This window comes from Nipponia nippon, unplaced genomic scaffold (assembly GCF_047370975.1).
Source record: "Nipponia nippon isolate SJK-2023a ecotype South Korea unplaced genomic scaffold, ASM4737097v1 scaffold_1, whole genome shotgun sequence".
NCBI classification, from domain to species: domain Eukaryota; kingdom Metazoa; phylum Chordata; class Aves; order Pelecaniformes; family Threskiornithidae; genus Nipponia; species Nipponia nippon.
The window spans coordinates 101,149,492-101,171,871 of NW_028262290.1; the positions used below are offsets into that span (position 1 = coordinate 101,149,492).

The 22,380-nt window shown below is 38.4% G+C and overlaps 1 long non-coding RNA gene across 1 annotated transcript in view; it reads left to right on the forward strand.

Moving 5' to 3' along the window:
- Positions 1 to 22,380, forward strand: part of LOC148057518 (uncharacterized) — a 398,505-nt gene that overhangs the window by 311,196 nt on the left and 64,929 nt on the right. The window lies entirely within an intron of this gene.

The window sequence follows — 22,380 nt, forward strand, 5'->3', positions numbered from 1 at the left end:
GAAAGAGTGCTTTATTTGAAACTGTTGCATGATGTTTTAAAGTGTTCCACCGCAAAATAATATACTTTGTTTTTCTCTTGCAGCTTTCATCCTGAAATCATCAAATACTTTACAAACATGATTGGATTAAAATTGTCAGCAATTAAGAATCATAGGCAGAAGGAGAGAAGAAACTCTGTAAAATAGATAAATATAAAGGTAAAGTTGTTTTATCAGGTGTAAGAAGTGGTGTAGAGGTTAAGATGTTTATTTGTGGCTGCACAGGAAGTCTTTGGGGAAAAAAAAAAAAAACAAAAAACAAAAAACAAAATTCCCGATTCTCAGACCTGCACTTTAAATGAAGACCATCATTTCTTACTAACACCAAAAAGAAAACAGAGGTGAGAGAAGAGAAAGGAGAGGAAAGGTTACAATAACAAGAAATAAATAGGTCCAAAGATTAATTTTCTTTTACAAATTAGGTATTGGGTTCTATTTAAAAGTTGAAAAAAACTTGAAAGTAGGTGAAAATGCTCCCCTCTGCCTTTTGAAAATGGCCTGGGTTTATATCTTCCAAAGAAGTAATATGGAACTTGGGATCACATCTTCTCTGACTGTTCCCTGAACCTTAGTAAAAGAAGCTGATCCTAGCCCCTAATATCCTAATTCTGACAGTAGCTCAGGACAGCACTGTAAATAGCTGGACAGCCATCAGTACTGAGGGGAAAGCTCCCGGAACAACTTGAGGAACTACAAAGCACAGCTGTGATTAGCAGTATGTTTCCATCTCCCTTTGTCTTTCACTTTTGCCTTAGGAATTTAATTGAATTTGTATTTTTTCAAATTATCACGTTCATTTTATCTTCAAGAGCTTTTCTGGAATTAAAATGAGTAGATTTTTACCACCCAGTGTAAACAATATGCCAAAAGATGGACTTACTATATGCAGACTTTATTATATAGCTTTTAGCTCATTACTCATGCTTCATGGGCATTACATGTGACGTATCAACATTACAGATAACAGCATTTAGTGCTTGTTTCTCAATGATCTTATCCTTCCACCTCATATCAGGTTGCAGATCGTGAGTTAGACTGTCACATTTTGATTAAGAATTATTGATCAGTACTGGAAGATCAAATATTCCTATTCCATTTTATTTTATTTAAAGTTTTTGAGGTGTGCAAAGTGTTGTCTGATGGATAGCTACCACAGCAGAATGAAAAATCTTTTCTAATAGAATAGCTCTTTGCAGAATACTTATTTTAAGTAGGTGAATCAAAGATTGGTTAATATCACTTGATTTTGTCTCTCTCTTACCTGGAAGTATCTGTATTTAATAACAGAACGTTAGTTAATACAGAAGTTTGAAATGCCAAATTTTTGGCTATGTTTTTAAAAGACGATCCCCAAATTATGTATGCAGATGACTAAGCATTCAAAACTGAATGTGCAGAAAAATATTCCTATATGTGATCTGATTGTCTGACTATTCCAATACGCAATGAAACAAAAGGTTTTACGTGTTCCTGTTTTGCATATGTAAGTTAGAGTCATGATACTGAAAATATAGTTGCTCTTGTCTTCCTTTTATAGATAGTTTACAAAGTTATCCAGTCAACTTCATTTAATGGTTGGCTTTGGAAGGATACAAAACTATTTAATTTGGATCAAAAACAAATCCTCAGAGCACTCTAACTTTTCAAACATGTGGAAAATACATTTTGAGGAGGAACAAAACCAGAATATTTTATAATAGATAGATAGATTATTATAACAGAATAATAGATAGTTTCAAATGACAAATATTTTGTTTTTTTCTGATTACTCCCTATAATCTCCATGAAACTTTTGTGCAAAATTGAAGTGATTTTCTAGGATTCTGTAAAATCCTCTCCATCTTCTTCATAGATGGAATAACAGAATTAAAAAGCATTCTCTCTCCAAATGTTTGTCTCAGCAAAAACAGCAAAATGGGGATTGAGTACTTTCTCAGTGTGATCTCTGCATGAAGGCTGCTAAAAAATAGATAGGAACATAAGGGAAAATGATTCCATATGGAGAAAAAAAAAGGTGAAAATCTTTGGGAGATTTTCAGTTTACTTTTAATTTTAGTTTAAATACCAATGTGGTTTCATACAATTTCAGAAGTAGACGTAAAACTAAAATGGCAGAACATGTTTCAAAAATCTTTTATCAACAGTGCCACTATGATGACATAGGCCCAAGCGCACCATGAAATATTAAGTGTGAATCCCAAGTAGAATTCCAACTACCGATAGCCAAAATAAACCAACGGAATTTGCAAAGAATGGAGTAGATGCTAGCTAGTATATATTGGCCCTGATACTTGGAAGTTGTTTGAAGCTTGTGGCTCTGTGTTCACTAATGCTGTATCTGTGTATTATCAAATAACCTGGCAATATAAATTTGATCTGGATCCCACATAACTGCATTATGGCACTTCAGTTGAATTATCGAGAGACCACGTTATGGTACTTATCCTGGCTTGATACTTGATGCCAGATTTATCTGACTGGTGGAGGTTGGATGATAATGATCTGACATCTGCTAGGACAAAGATATCGTACAAAACTTTTTGTATAAATGTGAAGTGGCAGAGTGAGCCTGTGCTGGTTCAGCATTTCATGTCATATGGCTGCAATATTATTTATCCTATACCTTAAATTCAATTTTCCTTTTTCAGGGCTTGAAAACTAGTGATTTTAATGGTAAAGACAAATAAGGGGAACCTCCACCCTCCAAAAAATTTTTAAAATAGTTTCCTGGGAGAATTGCTGTACAGTTGAGGATTTGAGCAGTTGTGACAGCTTCTTCTGTCTATCCAGTTTGAGTTTTATTCTACTTCTGGGATGGTGCAATTACATGCCAGGCCATAGTTGGCCTGATTTCCAAAGCTGTAAGTTACAGTCCACTCCAAATGGAGAAGTATTACAAGCATGTAAGTATTTGCACACTTTGACCTATAATATACAGTTACTGCTATAAAAACATCACTGAAATGCTCTGTCTTAGCTACAGGAAAAAGTATGCTTGATTCTGAGGCATATTGAATATCATAACTCCAAAGGCTGAAGACCTAGTGATTTAAACAGTTTGTATGTTTTTTGCTTATTTTCCCATACATTTGCTTTTATTTCTGATGTATTTCCCTTGACCACGTTCTGCTAAAATCAGTAAGTTGTTCTCCATAAAATCACAATTTCAGCTGATCGTTCTTCAGGATAAAGTAGAATGAGTTTCAAGAATTTACTTAGGGCAGGCATGCCACAGTGGAACTTACTAGTGGGCAGGGTAATTATTGGTATTAAGTATTATATTTGTGTAACACACTTCTAATAAAAGGTAATAAACTCTAAAATTGCCATCAGAAGGCTGCAATTTTCCTGCCAACAAGTGAGGAATAGGAGAAATAGGAACCTGGTTTAAATATTTGCGTATTTTTAGTTCTATGGATAAATGCATCAGTGGAAAAACATTTCCTTAAGTGCTTTGTGGAACTAGAGTCTGTAAAAGTAAGAGGTTTTTTTTTTTTTAAATTACAAATTACAAATACATTGAAGAGAGCACTGAAGTGTACATGGAGATTTTGAGCACATTTCAATAGCTAGGTGTTTCCAAGGGTTGTGGTAAATATGCTTCTGTTTTGGCATGCAGTGTTTGATTTTACTAATGGATAGTATCCCGAAATGGCAAATGGAGATTTTGTCCTGTGCTTTAGAAAAGGTGCAGCTTCCTGAAGATGCATTTTTCCTCCTTATGTGAAATACTTTCTAGTTAGATAATTTCTGATATGTACGTAAGGATTGAATGGAGAGGAAGAGGTGAGTAGAAAATTTTTTTGGGGGTGTGGTATTAGCTGAAAGCTAAATAGCAGGCAGAGATCAGTGCTGATATTCTAGGTTCTTTGGAAGGATCTCACTTTTAGTTGTGCACTTATCAGAGGGAGGAATGCATGTTGCTGCTCAAAATTCTCCATTTCATAGTGGGATAGAAGTGATACTGAAACAATGTGACCTTTACTTAATTGTCTTTAAGGAAGCATACTGTCAGACGTTTCTCTTGCTGATTCCAAAACCTAACACATTTTCTTCTCTTCATTTGTTTGTTACTGTCTCTAAACCTAATACCTAAATAAAAGTAAATAATTAAAAATATTGAAGTGGTGAGGTGTATACGTATTGGCATCTCCTGACCCATAGGAAATTTGGAACCTCAAATCTTGTTTAGTATCTCATCAGAATTATTTTTCCAATCTACCACATTTTGTAGATATTTTAATTAAGCTTGTCATATTTATTGAACCCAGGCTAGAAATTAATATTGATACAGATTTTTAGAAGACATGTGAAATTGCTTTAGTAAAATGCATCCACCTCCTTCCTAAAGCTAAAATGTTTTCTTTGGGGAAAAAATGTGAAAGGAGTTATTCTGTGACTATGTGTTCTGTGCTATTAAAAAGAAATGTATGTTACATGGTGAAAAATGTGTGGAAACGCACACAGATAAATACAGCAGGCACAGCCCATGGTATGTTCTCTGCAGAGGCTGTCAGCTACCCCAGGGTATCTGGTAGGATTCTCTTATACCTATATAATAGCTATATTGGACATCCAGTAATATGAACAAAGAAGAAATAAATGATTGTTAATAAAAATTAAAGCAGCTGAAGAGTTTGAAGTAAACATTTTTAAACAGAAATAGAAAAAACTATAGTCAAGAAAACTTTTTGGTAGCAAACATTGCTAACCACTCCTTAAAAGGTCAAATACATTAAATTGCATGCCTGCAGCACATTTGTATGTTTAAAAATTCATTAAAAAAATATTGAAGGTGCATTTCTGTTCAATCTCTTCTCTAATGAATATATTTGCATGTAATCACAGCTTTTCTCCTTTAGAGCTTTCTTACTCATTTCCTAAATCCTCAATCTGTAACTTAATCTTGTGGGATTTACAGAGCTGAGGCCAAAGTCATCATGGAAATGTCATGACATTGCCATTATTGGAAGTGCCTAGTCATTATAAATGGCTGACGTGGTATAGCTTCGTGACTGAGCAAGAGCAGTAGTGTCAGATATACTGTGCAACTTGTTACGTTAGCCATAGATTTTGTGTAGATAGGAAGAGTTAAAGGAGTGGTTACCTGTTTTTCTCCAGACCCTTCATTAGTGCCATCCAGTGCAGTGTGTTCATTAAACTTCAAGACATAGGAGACACTTCCACTGCTCAGCAGCTTACACATAACCATCCCTGATGTCTTTATGCTTTTTCATTGTGATCTATGTATTTTACTTTATTTTTTTGAAGTGTGATTCTAAAATTATTATTTGAGCTACTTCAAACACAGCCTTTCCCAAGGGATGAAGTCTTCGACATTGTTACAATGTTCGTTGGGGGGAAAAAAAAAACAGCAAACCACAACAGCAAACCAATAAGAGGGAGTGGAGCACAGCACAGTCTTTGCATCACTTTCTCCTTACAGCTTTTCTGTTTTGGCTCTGGTTTCAAAGCTTGAGGCTAATATTCCCTGTGGAGCATATTTCAACAGTGTTTGGCTTTATACCTGTGAAACATATCAATACCATCCTACCTTGTAGACACCAGAAAAGATCAATTGTTCATAGCGAGTAAAATTAACTGGTTTGTATCCTTCATAAAAATGAATATGCTAAATAGAGGGAGTTAATTTTTTTTACATTATAGACTAAAAGTAATTCTTAGTAAAGGACTGAAGTTTTACTCAGATTATGACATTCTTTCCTTAAAAAAAAACCCAAACCCAACCTGCCACACATTTTCTACAAAAATTCTGCTTTTCTTAGCATGTATCCTGTCAACCTCCTTAACCTTATGAGTCTTTAAATCAATCTTTAAAAAGTGGAGGAGACACCTGTATCAAAAGTAATATATTTTTACATTCACATTTGTTGTGAGGGGTGCAATCATAATGTTAAAGATTTCTAACCTGTAATACTTCTCTAAATCTTATAATAAAAAGTATTTTGTATGTGTGTGGGAGAAAGAGAGTCAAGTTACAATTAAAGATGATCATGGAACAGAAGCTCTCAGTTTTTTAATGTTTCTTTCTTGTCTTTATAACAGTAAAGCAAAAAGGTATTGCATGTTGGCTTGCAAAATTTTGTGAGAGAAACAGTGTGGTATCAGATTGCAACATGTTTTGCCATTATGGCTCTTGAGTACGTGTGTAGACAGATCCTGTAGCTGGATCCATTATTTGCAGGTGGCTGTGAGATGAGGATTCCAAATGATTGAAATAGGATGACCAGGTAGTAGTAGTTTTTTTCAATTTACACCAGACTTGTTCTGGAGATAAATCATCTTTAGGTAAATCAGATAAAGTAATCTCCAAAATTCTTCCTGTGGTAGTCAGTTTATCTTCCACAAAATCTTCTTTCCTACGTGGTTGGATGCATGCCAGAAATCTATGGCTGTTAAAAAAACAAACAAACAACTTTCATTTTAAACAGTGTCAGTAGAAATGAATTGATTTCCTTATTAGAAATAGCGGTGATCCCAAGAATGGAAAGGCAAAGTGGTCAGTCATTTTTGCTGTGCTCCAGTTTTACTCTCTACCATGTATGGACAAGTGTGAAGGTTTTGTAGCTACATTGGCAAAAATAGAAACTGAAGGTATTTGGTTTAATAAAGACTTCATTAATTCCATAAAACCTTAGTGTGAGGTGGAGCTGCTGTTAACCGTTCTCACTGAGCTAGATGTGAAGAACCTTCAAAGCCTGTAAACATGCCAGCAGTAACTGACTGTTCTTGCACATTCCCTCCAGCCACCTTTCACTTCACAATGGTTTTTAATTTAGATCCCTTGTATCTTTTAAAGGCTTTTTTGTTGTTGTTGTTTAATATTTTCATATTTTTGTCTCTATTTTCTTCTATTCGGGACATGAATCTTGGAGGTGGAAAAAAGAAAACAAAAATCCTTGACAACTGGAGAGAATTTCAAATTGCCTTTTGCCTTCTGAAATGAAATCTGCAGGTTTTTTAAAAAAGAAGAGTAAAAGTATCGGTCAGCAACAGATACAGCTAGCTTATCTGGCAGGCCCATGACAGTGTTCAGTGCTCTCCACTGAAGATTTTGTGGAGGCATATGATAGTCTGAAGGTTTTTTCCTAAGAACGTCAGGTCAGAAAGGCCTGCTAGCCTCTGAATAAAAGCAGACACAATTGCTCTCACATTATCCAGGACTGCATTACACATACATGCCTTAAAATGACAGTGGAAGAAAAAAGTCCATAGTTAGTATAAATCCCTTCAGAAAAATATGCTGCTAGTGTTTCTATTTGTTGTGTTTTCTGTAGGGAGATGGCCCTAATGTTTCTGTTTTGTGATAACTCTAAGGGATTGTGGAACTTGTGTTAGAGGTTTGGGATAAAATCAATAGTGCATATGTCACTATTTCTGCAGGAAGAATTTTAACATTGTATCTTCCAATATCTTTTGAAATGGGACTATTTCTGTAACCTTAATGGAGTATGACTTTACTATACCCAAAGGCATAGGTCATCATAGGTCACGTGCATAAAGGTTGCACGTAAAACATATGCTCCATTCTACATCTCTATTTTAAATCCTGTAGAATCATCCACAGATCATACAACCCTATTTCATTTGTACTGGCTTTGGTTTTCCTTTCTCAACTCTATATCCTTTCTGTTCCTCACCTACTATGACACCACATGAGAAGCATACTACTTTCTGCTACAAGACAAAGGTTGTTTACCCTCCCAAAATCCATTAGCCTGCCACCTGTGTTCATGTATCTAGATGTAATAATGCACGTAATGCATGCAACTCACATGCATACCTCATTTGCTTCTGGACATGGTCTAGATCAGTCCAGAAATTTGTGGCACAAATATGTCTAGCCATGTGCATACCTAAAAACATCCCATACAAGCATGGGTGAATGCAAACCCAGTTCAGAGGCTCACTCCACATAATGGCTGTCAGGCTCAGTTAAAGGTACAGGAAAAATCAGTAGGCCACTCCATGTTGATTTGTAATGCTTTTGACAGAGTAAGGTCCTATGAAAACAATGAAATAAGTCATCTAGCTGCTCTTATCCCCATCACTTGGACTCTTGTTTCTTTCCTACTGTATTTTCTGTTAATGGAAGACCAGCTAATCTTAGCATATTGTCAAGTGAACTTGAACCAGGTTTTTCAGTAGGTCATGATATACTTAGTATACATGATCCTATGGCCGGTGTTAGAAAAATGCTATGGTCTTTCCTAGGAGAGTCTTGGTATGATAGTGAATTAGTACAATCTGTGGGATGCAGGTTGGTACAGCTGCCCTTCTAAAGCGTACTCCTGTAGATTTAGAAGAGAACCAACTTTCAGATCCTTACTTTGAAATGGTAGTGAAACCTACTGTTTTGAACAACACTGGCAGGGTTTGGCAAAGAAATGATAGAGGGAATTATAAGGACCTAAGTATTTTTTGCTGCATTTATAAACTTGGTGCTAACGAATGTTGCCTGCATGAACATGGCAGGTAATAGGGAAATCATTTACCTATGACTTTGATCCACTATTCAAGAACCTGAAATATATTTGTTTCTCTGGCAAAGCCTTCTTAGCTTATTTTAATTTGTGATTTTAGTTAAGAATTTTAACTATTGGAAGTATTATGTTGCTTTATCCTGTTGTTTTAATCTTGGCAAAATCAACATAGGGATCTAGCAAAACTGAGAATAGTTATCTATCTCACTGCTAATAACTCTGAAAAATGCTATCAGTCAAACAAATCTTTATTATTAATGATGTATATATTTTCTTGGCAGGATAAAAATTATATGTCACATTCCCTTGAAGCTGTTTGCTACAAGCTACTCTGATATTTTTTGGAACAGACTTCATAAAAAAGAAGAGGCATGCATCATCCCCTCAGGGTGTCAGCTCTCTAGGTTGCTGGATGACTCTGGAAACTTGAGTCCCATATCCAAGCCTAGCCCCACCAAGATACAGCCTGCATTCTGTCAGGTCTGAGATCCTGCTCAGAAGTTTTATCACAGCATGTGGTGGAATGAGAAGGGACTCTTCATATATATATGACTAGATGAGTCTATTTAAGGCTGAAAAGATAAGGACTAGAGATTTTCATATATTTAAAAGAAATAGTCAATACAAAATATTGGTTGATGTTCTGCCCAGAGTACTTTCTATCTTGGGAACTGGCTTGCTGCAGTTGGAACCCAGGAACGTTTTTCAGATAGTCTTAAGGACAATCTGGGCCAGAGGTATTTAAGATACTAGCACAGCCATGGACCCCTACTGCCAAATCCAGATCTAGCAGTCACTTTGGAATTTGGCCAGTCAAAGAAAGAGAAAGAAAAAATCCTATCTGACAATTGCTCTTAACTGTGTGTGAGTAATAATGAATCCAGACAAACCTGATGGTCAGGCACAGTTTTGAAAGCTGAAGCATGAATTCTATTAATGAGGAGTCTATGGTTTCAACTCGTTCATGATAGTGTTGCCTTCTGCTTAGGAGCCCAAATCATCTCTTTTGCTTAGCCTGAGAGCTGTTTCTCAACAAGGTCCATAATTCCCAGAGATACAGGATCAAGAAAGCAATACTTTAAGACTTCTGAGTTAAGGGAAGACTGGATCCAGGTTTTGTAGGAGCTATGGTAGAAAAGAATAGCTTCTTTGTCATGCTGACCACTATGCTGGAAGATTTTAGACGCCGCATTTGCCATTGCTAACTAGCTAGCTTTAGGACTGTTACCTACCGGTTGTCTACTCTCCTGTTTCTTTCCCTGCAGTTCAACACAGAATTAGAGCTAGCTCTAGAGAGTGAGTGAGGAGAGATTGAATCTCTTTATTACTTTGATGGCTGTAGACAGCAAATAGTTGCAGTGTTTCAATTTTATACCCATCAACTGTCACCTAATTTAGTGGATACTCATTGATCTCCAGCAGAGAATTTTAAGATTATAATCAATATGAAGATGCCACAGAGGGATAATAATAAACCTCTTAGGAGCTGGAAATACATTTAATGAATCAGGAGGCTGAGTAAATAATACCACATGTATGTGGTGGGAGCTGTCTGGATAACTGTGGTTACAGCTCCGAATAGCTCCTAAATAGCCTACAAAATAAAAGAAAAGGAGATTTAGTCATTATTGTTGGATGGTCTGCTCATGGGACTGTACCAAATGCAGTTACAACAGCATAAAACATGAAAAACAAGAAAGCTCTTCTTGTTTCCCTTTAAAAAACAAAGTGATAATTTTGTTTGATTTTCTGGCAAAGCATGTATATGTTTGTATATGTGAGGTGGATAAAGGCATGGGATGAAAGTGGGCAAAAGAAAGCTCCAACAAAAAGTAAGGAACACTTATTCAGAGGAAATAGTATTGCCCAGCTGAAGGACTGGCAACAAATGCTTGTGTGACTCTTGCTGGTATCTAAACCACTGCTTCACCCAGCTTCATGTATCTGGGCCAGTACCATATCCCATCAGCTAGTGTGGTTCAGGCCACAGAGGTGGGCAGTTGAATATTCTGAACTACAGAAGGGGCTAGGGTACTTAGGCCAAGCCTGTGCTGTGTAATCAGCTCTGATACTGATCTAGGCTTCCTGTGTGGCCTTGGTCATATTCCACAACATACGTAATTGCCGCATTAGCTTCATCAGTAATAGTGGGTGATATTTATCTGAATGCTATTATTAACTAAGTCATGTTTAAGGAGGTGTAATACAATTTCTGTACTGAATCTGACTGAACAACACCCTCACCCATCAAATGGCTGGGGATTTAATAACCTACCCTCACCCAGACCTGTGATATAGTTGAGCAGTTGTGTGTGATGAGTCTCTACCGAGCCATGTGTGGGTCTCTGTGTTGGGTGCTATTTCTAAAGACAGGTGGTAAGGGGCTGAAGATTCCCACATGTCTGGCTTAGGTAAAGCAAGTGAGTTAGTGATTCCACAGCTGTTCTGGCGACCCTCTCTCCATGCTGCCTTTCTGCAGGAGAATGTGTGGAGCAGAAGGAGCTGGCCGCTGTCAGGGGTTTGACTAGGTCACCTCTGAGGCCCTTCCAACCTGAAAGATTTTGTGATTGTATGATTTGAGGCATGTGTGAAAGTGAGCTGTTTTTAGAGGTGTAATTAGGAAACAAAGAAAGAAGCCAGAAGTCTATGACCATTTCTTCCATCCTTGCTGCTTTATTTTCTGACAGTTTGAGAAGATTAGATGACCATGTGTATGCATATGTCTTGATTACAGAGTAGCATCTACATGAGCAGTATCCAGCCTTTTTGGCTGACTTCTTTTAATGTTAGAGGAGGATTGCATATGGCAGTGCTGCTCTTCTTACATCACAGAAACTACAGAAGGTTTGGTGCTTCCTGGAAGTGTACTTGCTCACATGCTCCACTGTATACACAGGTAAACCCCTATATGCTCCTGCAAACAGAACAGCTACCAGCAGGTTCTGGCTGCAAGAGGATCTCACGCTATGCCTGACAGCTGCATTTCTAAGTGGCAATTCACATACAGCAGAAGCAGAGGTGCAGGGCAGTTGATTTGCTCTGGTTATAGCAGAAGAGTATTCCCAACTGCCATCTTTCCTGAAGATGCCTTGGCCTGCGCCAAACAAATGCCATTAGTGATTCATCCGACCCTGAACTCCCTGCTTGCACTTGGCAGTCTCCCAAGTTGCCCCACAGGACAGGTGTATTGCTCTGGTGGACTGTAGGTGGCCCATGGGCTGTACACTGAGGAGACTGATGACTATTCTTCCCTGATTATTATTACTATTTTAAAGGCCCAAGCAGCGGGGAGAACAGCTTCACTGAACGCTTGAACTCTTCGCACTCTTTTGAGCTATGCGACAGGCAGTGTTTAAAAATAGAAACCGCAGCTCCCCTGTGCAGCCCCTTTCCCAGCGATTCCTTGTGGTGGATGAAGTCATGCCCGCAGCCTGCTGCCCCGCGAGCGGGCAGCCTGTCTCCGGCAGTGTCAGCAGGAGCCAGCACGGCGAGCTTAAAAGGCTGTCAGGGGTTGGCAGGTCATCTGCCCAAAGGCAGGAAAAAAAGGGGGGGAAGGAGAAAAATTGAAAAATAACCGCAAAGAAAACAAACTCTTTTTTGAAATTGGAAACTTTAAAGAAAAGATTTATGAACCTTTGGGTTTATGAAACCACCTGGTGCTTTGGAGTTTGCTGCTGGTTAAATTTGGCGGTTCAAAGTTTGGTGGTTGTTTCCCTCCATTAAAAAAAAAAAAAGACATTTAGAATAGTTAAATTCCACATGTGCATTGATCTTTTAAAACTCATGCCCCCTTAACTTTGAGCTCAACTTGTAAAAATCAGAAAGATTTAGGGGAAAAAGCCTGTTACTTTTTAAGGGCGGCTTTACTGTTTGCGGCATGCATTAAGAAGTGCAGCCCCTGAACTCCGCCTTTGCCGTCTGCTTAGTTTCCTCGCCAGCGTGTGGTGTGACTTGTGCTGTGTTTTGACAGTTGGTGACCTCTGACCCCACGCTCCATAAAATGTTTAGGCTGAGAACGCCCGAGAGGAGCTCTCAGACATGATGGTTGGGGGATCTTTTGAGACAGGCCCATCATCTCTGCCCCCAGCCCATATATAGCAGCGGTGTTTAGCCTGTACGCTTTGCTCACGCAGCAATTTGGGTCAGAGAGTTCCCCCCACGCCTCTGGTTCTGGGTTTCCAAAGAGAAGGGGGAAAAATGAGAGGAGGGGAGGAGCCTCATGCTGCCTTTAGGGTCAAAAGATAATTCAGCTGTGTGGGTCTCAGCCATGATGCATGGCAGCAAAATGCAGTTTAAACTCTGCTCTTGCAGGGGCATCTGCAGCTAGGGAGGGTTTACAGAGAGTTATGAAGTCTGTCCTTTGGTACTGACACTGCAGTAATAGTACTTCGCTTTTCTGAGGCTCATTTCTTTCTGGTGTTTTATACCAGCTGATTACGCCTTATGACAATATTTGTAGAGACGGATAGTTATTAGGTCTGGATGAATCATTCAGAACGAACAATTTATTCAGCACGCTGCTTATTTTTCCCTTCATAGGCTTGCAATTAAAAACTGTGTTACTCTTAAATGCATTCATTATTTCAAAATTAGTTGTCAGTTACATGAGTGAATATTCTTGTTCTGAGTTAATTTGCAGTCACTTCCATGAAAAATATTCATAATTTCCACTGCTCTGGCTAGCTTCGGGAGTCGGGTGAGGCCATCTCTGTTCCCATGTTGGCGATGCAAGTATTTAAGCAGCAATAATGCTATTATGGAACTGTGTGTTTGACTCTCAAAATCAAAGTTAAATTCAGGTCGTTAAGGCTTAGTCGTATACTTGAAAACATGGTATAGAAGTATTTGCACATAATCAGATATTTGAGCTTAAAGTTGGTCTCTTCCCAAGCTTTCACTAAAGTGTTTATAGAAAGTGAAGGATGCTGGCCTTTAAGGACAGCTGACTAATCTAAGAATGTGTATGAGTGAAAGCCTCAGTTTTATAACTGGGAAAACATAGCATCTATTTCTTCTTTCTTCTGTTAATTCTCCTTTGACATGGCCAACCTTGTAGCCTAAATGAGAGCTTATCACAGCCTAATGTCTGTCTACGGCAGAAGCTGAAGCAGTCATTACAGCTTAAGTGAAACTGAAGATTTTTTTCATTTCCAGACAGAAATGAATAGAGCAGGTAGAGCTCGCTCCTGTAGCCTAGTGAGAAGCCTTAAAGAGCCAGTCTGTTTCTAGATTTGCCCTGTGACTTCTGACCCCCTTGTCAAAGGTCATGCTTTGCAGTGTTAGCTTGTCCTTTAGCTTATTAACTCCTACCATCACCTCATATACCTTGCTCTGCACAGTTTGAATTTCACTGGTTGGAACTTACTTAGTCCCTAATTGCCAAGATCCATATGTAAGAAACAAAAATGTGCCTGCAAAAAAAAAGCTTTAAATGGCATGGGATTCATTTTTTTTTAGCACAGTGATAGTATTAAATCACATGCTAATTCTGCATTTTTGCTCTTCACTTGGCAGCTTACACCTCTTGAAAGAAAGTATTATGTGCTCTGTCCTTCTTTTTCAGAATAAATGGGAGTTTTGCTGCTTGTTCAGTCTTATGCCAAAAGTCTGCGATAGAGATGAAAGTTATTTCTCCATAGTAACACGCTCCATGGTGAAAGAACTGAACTGATTTTCTGGAGATCTATGTTAAATTCCTGATGCTTCCACAACTCCTTTATGTTCCTATGTAGGTTACTTAACAAGTTCTCTACAGTTCTCTATCTGCAGAGAAATTGAGCTTATTGCTCTTCCCTGTCACCCTTTATATTGCTAATTAAAACCGCAAAATATCTGAGGATCACACTTGTATGCTGGTGTACGCTGTGCTTAGCACACCAAGATTATGACTTTGTTCGGAGTCATGGTCTTAATATTCCTAGGAAGTGGACAGAATTATCCCCATTTTTCTGGTGGGGAAGTTGAGGAAAAGGAAAGGTAAGAGATCATTGGAAGCAAGAAGGTAGGAAGGTTAGAAAGAAATCTGGGTATATCCTCTTCCAGTTCTTTGCTTTACTTGCATCTCAGGCCATCTTTAGGCACAGGCAAAAAGTGGGCACTCATCTTGGAGATCTGACCGCAGGCGGATAGCTCTATGAGCCTTCCTTCCTCTATTAAGAATGGCTGGTTCCTTATCATGGGGACAGCAGAAGTTAATTTTACCTATGCTGCTAATCCCCTGATCCAGTTCTCTTCACCTTGTTTGCTTAAGAAGAAAGTTACCCTTCTCAGAAAAGTACATATTCCCTATGGGCACTTATTTCCTGCAAGACAAAAGTTAAGTGGTTGTACCTTTTCACATTCACTTCCAGGACAGAATTGCGTATGCCAGTGCTTGGAAATATTGGAAGCATTTTGTGGATCCTTTTGGTGTAATATTTTCATATATAAATCTTGGTGCCACAGAAGGAAATACTTCTGCCCTATCCAATTCTAAGGAATTCAGTGGAAGAAAAGAGAAAAGTGAAAGGGGAAAAACTGATCAGTGTTGAAGGAACTGCTCAGACCTTCTGTGCTGTCCTGGAAGCCTAAACTAAAATTTCTGGCTATTTGAAGTCAATGAGAGGTTTGTCATTAATTTCCATAGGCCCAAGATACCATCCTCTGTTTATTCAGTTTCAGTCTCCTTGTGTAAGACTATCAGGAGCCAACTGTGGAAACAAATCTCTCAGCTGCTGGAGCTATCAAGTAATCAAGATATTACTCAAGAGGCTAAAGCTCTTTTGACTTTCAACCTGGGGTCTGAGAGACTGGTGTGAAAGGATACTGGCCCCACCTGTGGCTAATTAACAAAGCCAAAGTGAAACAGAACCCAAGACCTGTAATAATTTATTTCCATTGCAAAAGGATGCCTCCCCCCCCCCCCCCGCCCCCCCCCCCCAAAAAAAAAAAAAAAAAGAGAACAAAAAAGAAAAAAGAGATGCACCAGGCAATAGCTTTTTTAGGGAACACAGTTACATTGTGGTATATGGTATAAATTCCCCACACACTGCTGGAGGCTCAGGTCAGAAGTGCAAGCATATGTGAAAAGTGGTGGGAGGAGAGGTCTGGAATGAAATAATGTGTGCATCCTGCTTCAATGTTAAAATCTGTGTGTTTCTGTTACTCCCTCAAAGGCTACTTCTGGGTGGTTCCTGGGACAACCATGTGCCCCAGGCCCCTGACAGGATTCTCTTTGAGATCTAGAAATGGTTTAGGTATACCCTACAGGCAGAAAAATATGTACCACATAGCTATAACATATTACAGAAGTAATGCAATGAGAATATAAAGGAAAATATTTTTATATTACTATTTATTTAATTACTTCTATAGTTTCTGTTACCTTGCTTTATAGAAGCAAGTACTGCTTCAATGTTTACAAACTAAAATTAGGATATTACGAAACATTCGACAACACAATTCAAGTTTAATGCGCTATATGTACATACACAATAGATGCAATAATATGGATTATAAAACTGTGTAAGGCTTTACTTTGTGTACACATATGCATACCTACAAATATATGTGAAAACATGTCAAAGAGCTTTGCTCAGTATGATTCTGGTATATGGACCTAGTAAAGATCTTTTACAAAATTGAAAGTGATGAGTTAGAAGACACAGATTTTATTGTCTCTTGGTATAATAGAGAAGGAGAATGATGTGAAACTATACCAAGAACACTGAACTATGGACTAAACAAATTATGATGGGTATCTAGGAGAATTTCCCAAGTGAATCTTATCTCTTTCTCCCAGCTCTGCTGATTACCATCAGTTTGTCTGAATTATTTGCCTTTTGAAATTATTTTCATTGAGGGTCAGCTAGTCCCTTTCCCTTCTGGTCCCTTCACCTAATGCTTATATAACCCAGCAAGGGTTGTTTCGTGGAATCTTTGAACTTGAACTCATGGGATATGACCTTGAGAAATGCGACTTCTCTTTTATTTCCAGTACTGATATCTCCTAGAAATTTGCTCTGCCTGTTCTAATGTAGTGCACAGTGTCTGGGTTTTGGTTTTGTTGCTTTATGCATTATGGTATCTATGGGCATCTATGGCTGATGCAAATTACATGTATGTTCACATACAATAAATGAAGCATGGCTTTTGATGTACACTGCTTAATAAAAAGAAATGTTTATGAACATGTACTGTAGTGGAGCAACTAGACACCAATCAAACCATCACTTTTTTTCCTTTTGAGAATAACTTTTGTTAAACAGAGAGAAGGATCATTTATCTCTGACTTCACAGTCTCTACAACAGCTAGCTTGGCCATGATAACAAAGCAGTAAACTCTTGGCCAAACCATTTTCTAGGATGAGCAAGCGCAACTCATGTTCAAGACAGCTGAGCTTTGTGCAGTATATGGTAGGAATATGACACTTTCATTTGGCTCTGTTCTCAGATTTGCCAAATTAAGAAAAATAGTTTCTTTTCTTACAGCAGGTACATTCAGAATGTCTTTGCAAAACTATACAGAGAAAAACAATACCTCCGTATAGGTGGTATTTAAAGGATCATGAAGATTTATACCTATACATCTTGACTCAACAAGGAACTGATCATATATGCCATTATGTTCTTGAATAAATGGCAGATGATCCATGTAACAAATGGGAAATACTCTTTGAGTTTAAAACATCCTCTTGCATGGTAATTGGTTTCTTTTGATCAATTCAGAAGTCTTTTTACCCCACAGATACATACTAATAAAAAGGAGCCAGTAAAATTTAACAGTGACTGGTATAAGCAAATAGTTATGTCCTATAAATGTTAATGCAGTCATGGTAAATATACAGGATACATCTGCTTTTGTGTATATCAGGTAATCAGAGCTGAAATTTTCAAATTGTGGTTTGTGACTGAAGGAGAAATATTTAGTCATGTCATGCTGGTTCTTCTTCTGTTTCTCACTGAGAGAATCTGTGCGGAAGGGGTAGATGAAGTGTAGAGCAAAATTAGGCCGCCTCAATCCTTTGAAAAAAAGACAAAATATTTAACTCAAAGTTAAAAAAAATCTTCATCAAAACATCAAAAAAACCCACATAAATGCTTTCCCATCAACTTTTCTCTGTGGAAACAGTTGCTGTAAACTGCAAGTGTATTACTGTTTTATGTGTTATTATAAAAGAGAGGAGAGAGGAGTTTGCAACAAGAGTTTGTCAGAGTGATAGTGAATGGCGTTTGCAAACCATTTTTCCAGAAGAACCCATTCTGTTAAAAGTTTTGAAAGGTCCTGAGCTGATTGATTTGAGAAACATGGGGTCTCTGTTACAGCGGGTATTCTTCTGAAGTTTAGGTCTGACTACAAGGCTTTGGGAACTGATGGTACATCACTGCAGTTAGCCGAGGCTTAGCCAGTCACCACTAGAGCTTCCAAGAGTATACTGTTTGCTGCTGAACTGGCCATGACTGGACTGAATGGGGACCTGGTGTTTTCTATGAGCCATGATATGGCAACAGAACTTAACTTAAACTTTCATTGCACCACAGCAACAACAGTAAACTTTGTGGGGGACACCTGATGTTCTCCATTGGGAAATTATGACTGCTTCCTATTCTACTCATTGAAAGAAGCCAGGATCTGAAATTGTCTTTGCACAGACAAGCAAGGAGTATTTCCTTTCGGAGGTGATGTAATCTAAGATACAAAGCATCAAGTCCTTTTCTCTGTTTTAGTGTAGCAACCAAATTTTCTTATTTCACCATAGAATAACGTGTAACACATCTTAGAATGATACAAATCTTTTCTAGTTCCTACTGAGAAAAATGACAGATTTTTGTTTTCTTTCACATGACCCTGACCTGTTACTTTCCCTGTAATCTTCGTCTGTGTAAATTCAGAAATGTAGTCTGTAAATTGACTACATTTCCTCATGATTTGTTGGGGAATAAGTACTACTAAGCCTGTGTGGTTGGGCTCAGAATAACTTCATCTGTTTTCAGGAAGGCTGTCCCTGATTTGCATCATTTCACTTGAGAATGTAATGAGAATGTCTGAGTAATGATGCGATTTAAATATCTCTCAAATTAGTTACTAGCATTTGAAAACTATGAATAGCTGGACTTAATCGAAGAGTCCCTAATCTATTATCTATACAAAAAGACAACTGATCACCTGCTGAACGTGGTCTTTTCTCCTCCACCTTTTTGTTTCCTCCCATGTTCTCTGGAGAAGTATGCTAAGTAGCTATTGTAGCTGATGACATTGTTTCATCAAATTTATAAAGAGATAATAATGGACATTGCTCTTTCACTTACCTCTGAAGTGCTCATGCAAATCTGTTATTAGGAAACTTACATTATTATGAAGCTACTTACATTTATTTCTGAATACAAATTATTGACCCACAACTGCTTGGAAGAAACGAAATCCTTCTAATCACTTACAAAAATTCAGAAGCCTGCTCTTAAATTAGAGGATTAACTGGCTAGGATTGACTTTGCATATGGAATGGCAGGAGGAAAAGGGCAGCCTGAGTCATGTAACTGGCCTTGTTTATCTCAGCAAGAGAGAGAGGAAAATTTAATTTAGTGCATGCAATTTAGCATGCAAAAGGTCAAACTGGTGCATGCCTGCAGGTAGTTAATCAGAAAACTGCTATAATTCCCAACCCAAACAGTGTTAAGCAATAGAAATGCAAATATTGGCCCTTGCTCTGTGAGACTGATTTCAGCTGATATTCATAAGCCTCTCTGGCTTCTGTCGTGAGTACTTTACATGATACAAATGATTTTAATTAAAGAAGAGGGTGTCTTTCCACCCTCAGTTCTTTTATTTTCTCCAGTAGGGTTGGAACAGAGTGTACATCAGAGCAGAAGTGCAGCTGGGGCAGGATGCCTCTTGGGTGGAACCAAGTTTGTTTTAATTGAGTCTAAAAAAAAAAAAAATATTGTCCGACACATGGCAGGTGCCATCTGACAGCGGACAGCCTCAGGTCAGTGACAGTTGAGATGAAAGAAAGACCGTGGCTGGATTAGCTGAAAGCAGCTCTTAGTCCAGGTGAGGGAAGTGTGTGTGCAGGAGTCACTGGGAAGTCTTCTGTAAGAGAACGCTTTCCTCCTCTCTCCTCTCTTTTTCCCTTCTCCCCTGTATTTTATGTTCTCTATTACTTTAAAGTTCCATTCGGCACTTTCAACCCAGTGCAGACCATCATGGAGTAGTGTAGCGTCTGAGTTCATTATTGTGCGGGCTTTTTGTTTTATAGGCTAGTAACCTGGGAAACATATTGCTTTGTTTTTTTAAGACGCTGAACATCTTTTAGTTCTTTTCAGATTCCCAGATGTATGCTGCAATTAGCCAAATGATACCATTCTTCTGTCCCATTTTTCCTTTTGTAAATATACACTGAATAGCTTTTTTTTCCCCAACAAGGTCTCATAGGAAAACTCTTTTCCTTCCAACTCTCATCTACAGATACATTTCTATTCATCTTGTAGTGCCGCTTTCTGATACTCAGTTGTGTCCTTTTCAAAATAATAAACACCAATCCCAAAATAAATTGGACTTAAATCAAGTATTGCTCTGTTAAATCTTAGATCTGATTGAGACTCTATATGTGGCAAGCTTGGAATTCACATTTCCCTCCCAGATGTCAGAAAATGGTGTCTGCCTGCAAAACCTGAAAGTCTTAGAGCTGGTTGTACAAATGCAGCTGCTTTCTTATTTAGTGGCGCTAGTCATAGGCAGCATATTATTCTCATTTTCCAAAGTCTGCCCTGGCTTACAGAGTTGCTTCAGGGCATAAAGCATTGATTTTGATCTGTAACCTCACGTGTGGTTTAGGTGCTGATTGTCTATAGGCATCATCCTTTCACATATTGAGTGCCTTGTGGGAAGTTCAGAGTTCTTTCAGCTCACATTGTATTTAAGGTAAGTGCAAGGTAAATGGCAAGAGACCTTGAGAAAGCCTCCCTTCTCTATGCAGTATCATAATATACTTGAGCTTTGCTAGGCACTGGTAGTTTCCAGACATTTGGCAACTGAACTAGTCAGACATAATCTAATGTAAACCTCATTTATTTCTGTTCCCAGAAGGGAACAGATGAGGATACTGGAGGAAGAAGTTTTCTTGAACTGCGTGTGGATGTTGAGGAGACAATACCATTGTTCTCTGCGGCACGTGTTTTAATTTTCAAATGATGAAGGTGTACCCAGACAAGGCACGTTCAGGTCCACTTCATGACTGTAGTGTGCAATGCCTGGTAAAGGGCCAGCACAAGGGCTGTTCCTCTGCTGCTTTCTCTTACCCCATGCCAGTGGCAGGGCTGAGCAGATGAAGGCTTATATTTCGGTTGAGTTGTGGGACAGAAGCGTATCACTCAAGGGAGCTCTGCAGTGACTCAGGCTGATGAGTGGGAGCCCTGGCTGTGAAATGTAGCTGGCTATTTCCTGCCTGACTGGTGGATTTTGCTTACTGGTATATGAAGCGGAGAGAGCTATACACCCACCTCTTCCTCTGCCTTTCCTGTATTTTCCTACTGGTGAAGTAACCAGTAGGAAAAAAAAAGAGGAGGAAAAGAAAATAATGGGAGGGAGATGGACAAATGCAACTTTCCATTTCCTTTTCATAAATCCAGAGGGAATACACTGGATTTGACCCAAAAAATCTAGCAAGTTTTGACTCTATTTTCTGAACCTTGCTTAGTAAAAAAATTTAATTTAATTGAAAATGCAAATGCAGTTACTTGATGGCATTTCCACTATTGTTGTTGTCTAGGTATCTACCATCCCATAAACAAATAAAGGCTCTGGATCAGCATCAGAGAAAGTCCAGTCCAAATTCCACAGAGTATGACAACAGAGCCCTGGACTGAGGAAGGGAGAGGCTGGAAAGGTAAAGTGGCAGTAGTAGACTAATACTTGGTCCTGTAAGTAGTCAAGTGCTTAAACTTAAGACCATATATAGCTGCTTTGATTTAACTTAGGTGAAGAAACTTCAATAAGAAAGTTGGTATGTGTAAAATTAACCACATACATAAGTCTTTGCAGAACTAGGGCTTAAGCCACACTCCATAGTCTGTCATGAATTTTTAGTTACTTTTTTTGTATCACTTTCTGTAGGCTTAAAGGCAGACAATGAACTCTGAATGAGAAAATGATAACTTTGTCTAGTGTTTCTTAATTTACTTTGTTTTAATGCTGTAGGTTTCATAAACAGGAGAGACCTTTTGAAGGTTCTAACAAGTTACATTGGTGAAAGCAGATTTCAGTCCACACAGCCAAATTTCCTCATAAAGGTGCTCATTGTATTCCTAAATCCATAGCTCTCATAATAGGCTTGAGTCACTCTGCCCAAGAAAGAAAAGGAGAATTGTGAGTCATTTGCAAAGAAGTTATGAAGTCTTGATCTGTGAAGCACAGGATTGTCACTTAGGAGTGTCACCCTCCACTTAAAAGAGTCAGAGTTGAGGGTGCAATGTGCTGCTTAGGTTCTAGACAATCAAGCAAAGCTGTCTGTTGGAGGACGTTGTTGTAACAGGAACACTTGAACAGGTCAAAAGTTTAATACATTTAGGAAACAGTTTTTGAACTAGCATCCTTTTCCTAATATTTTTCATCTTTCCCAGGAATGGTCAGATCCATAGGGAGCAGCACTAAGGTAGAGTGTAATGTGTGGTTTTGATTGTGTTTATGGAAAATCGCAAAAGACGACAGTAGTGGATTCATTCACAAAACCTTTCTGTTCTTAGGATTACTAAGGAGAAAACCCCAAACCCACAATAAAAGACCACCTCCCCCTAAGCAAAGCACCAAGGGTGTGGTCTTCTTGCTGGTAGCTTGTCACTAAGGCTTGACAAAGTTCACACA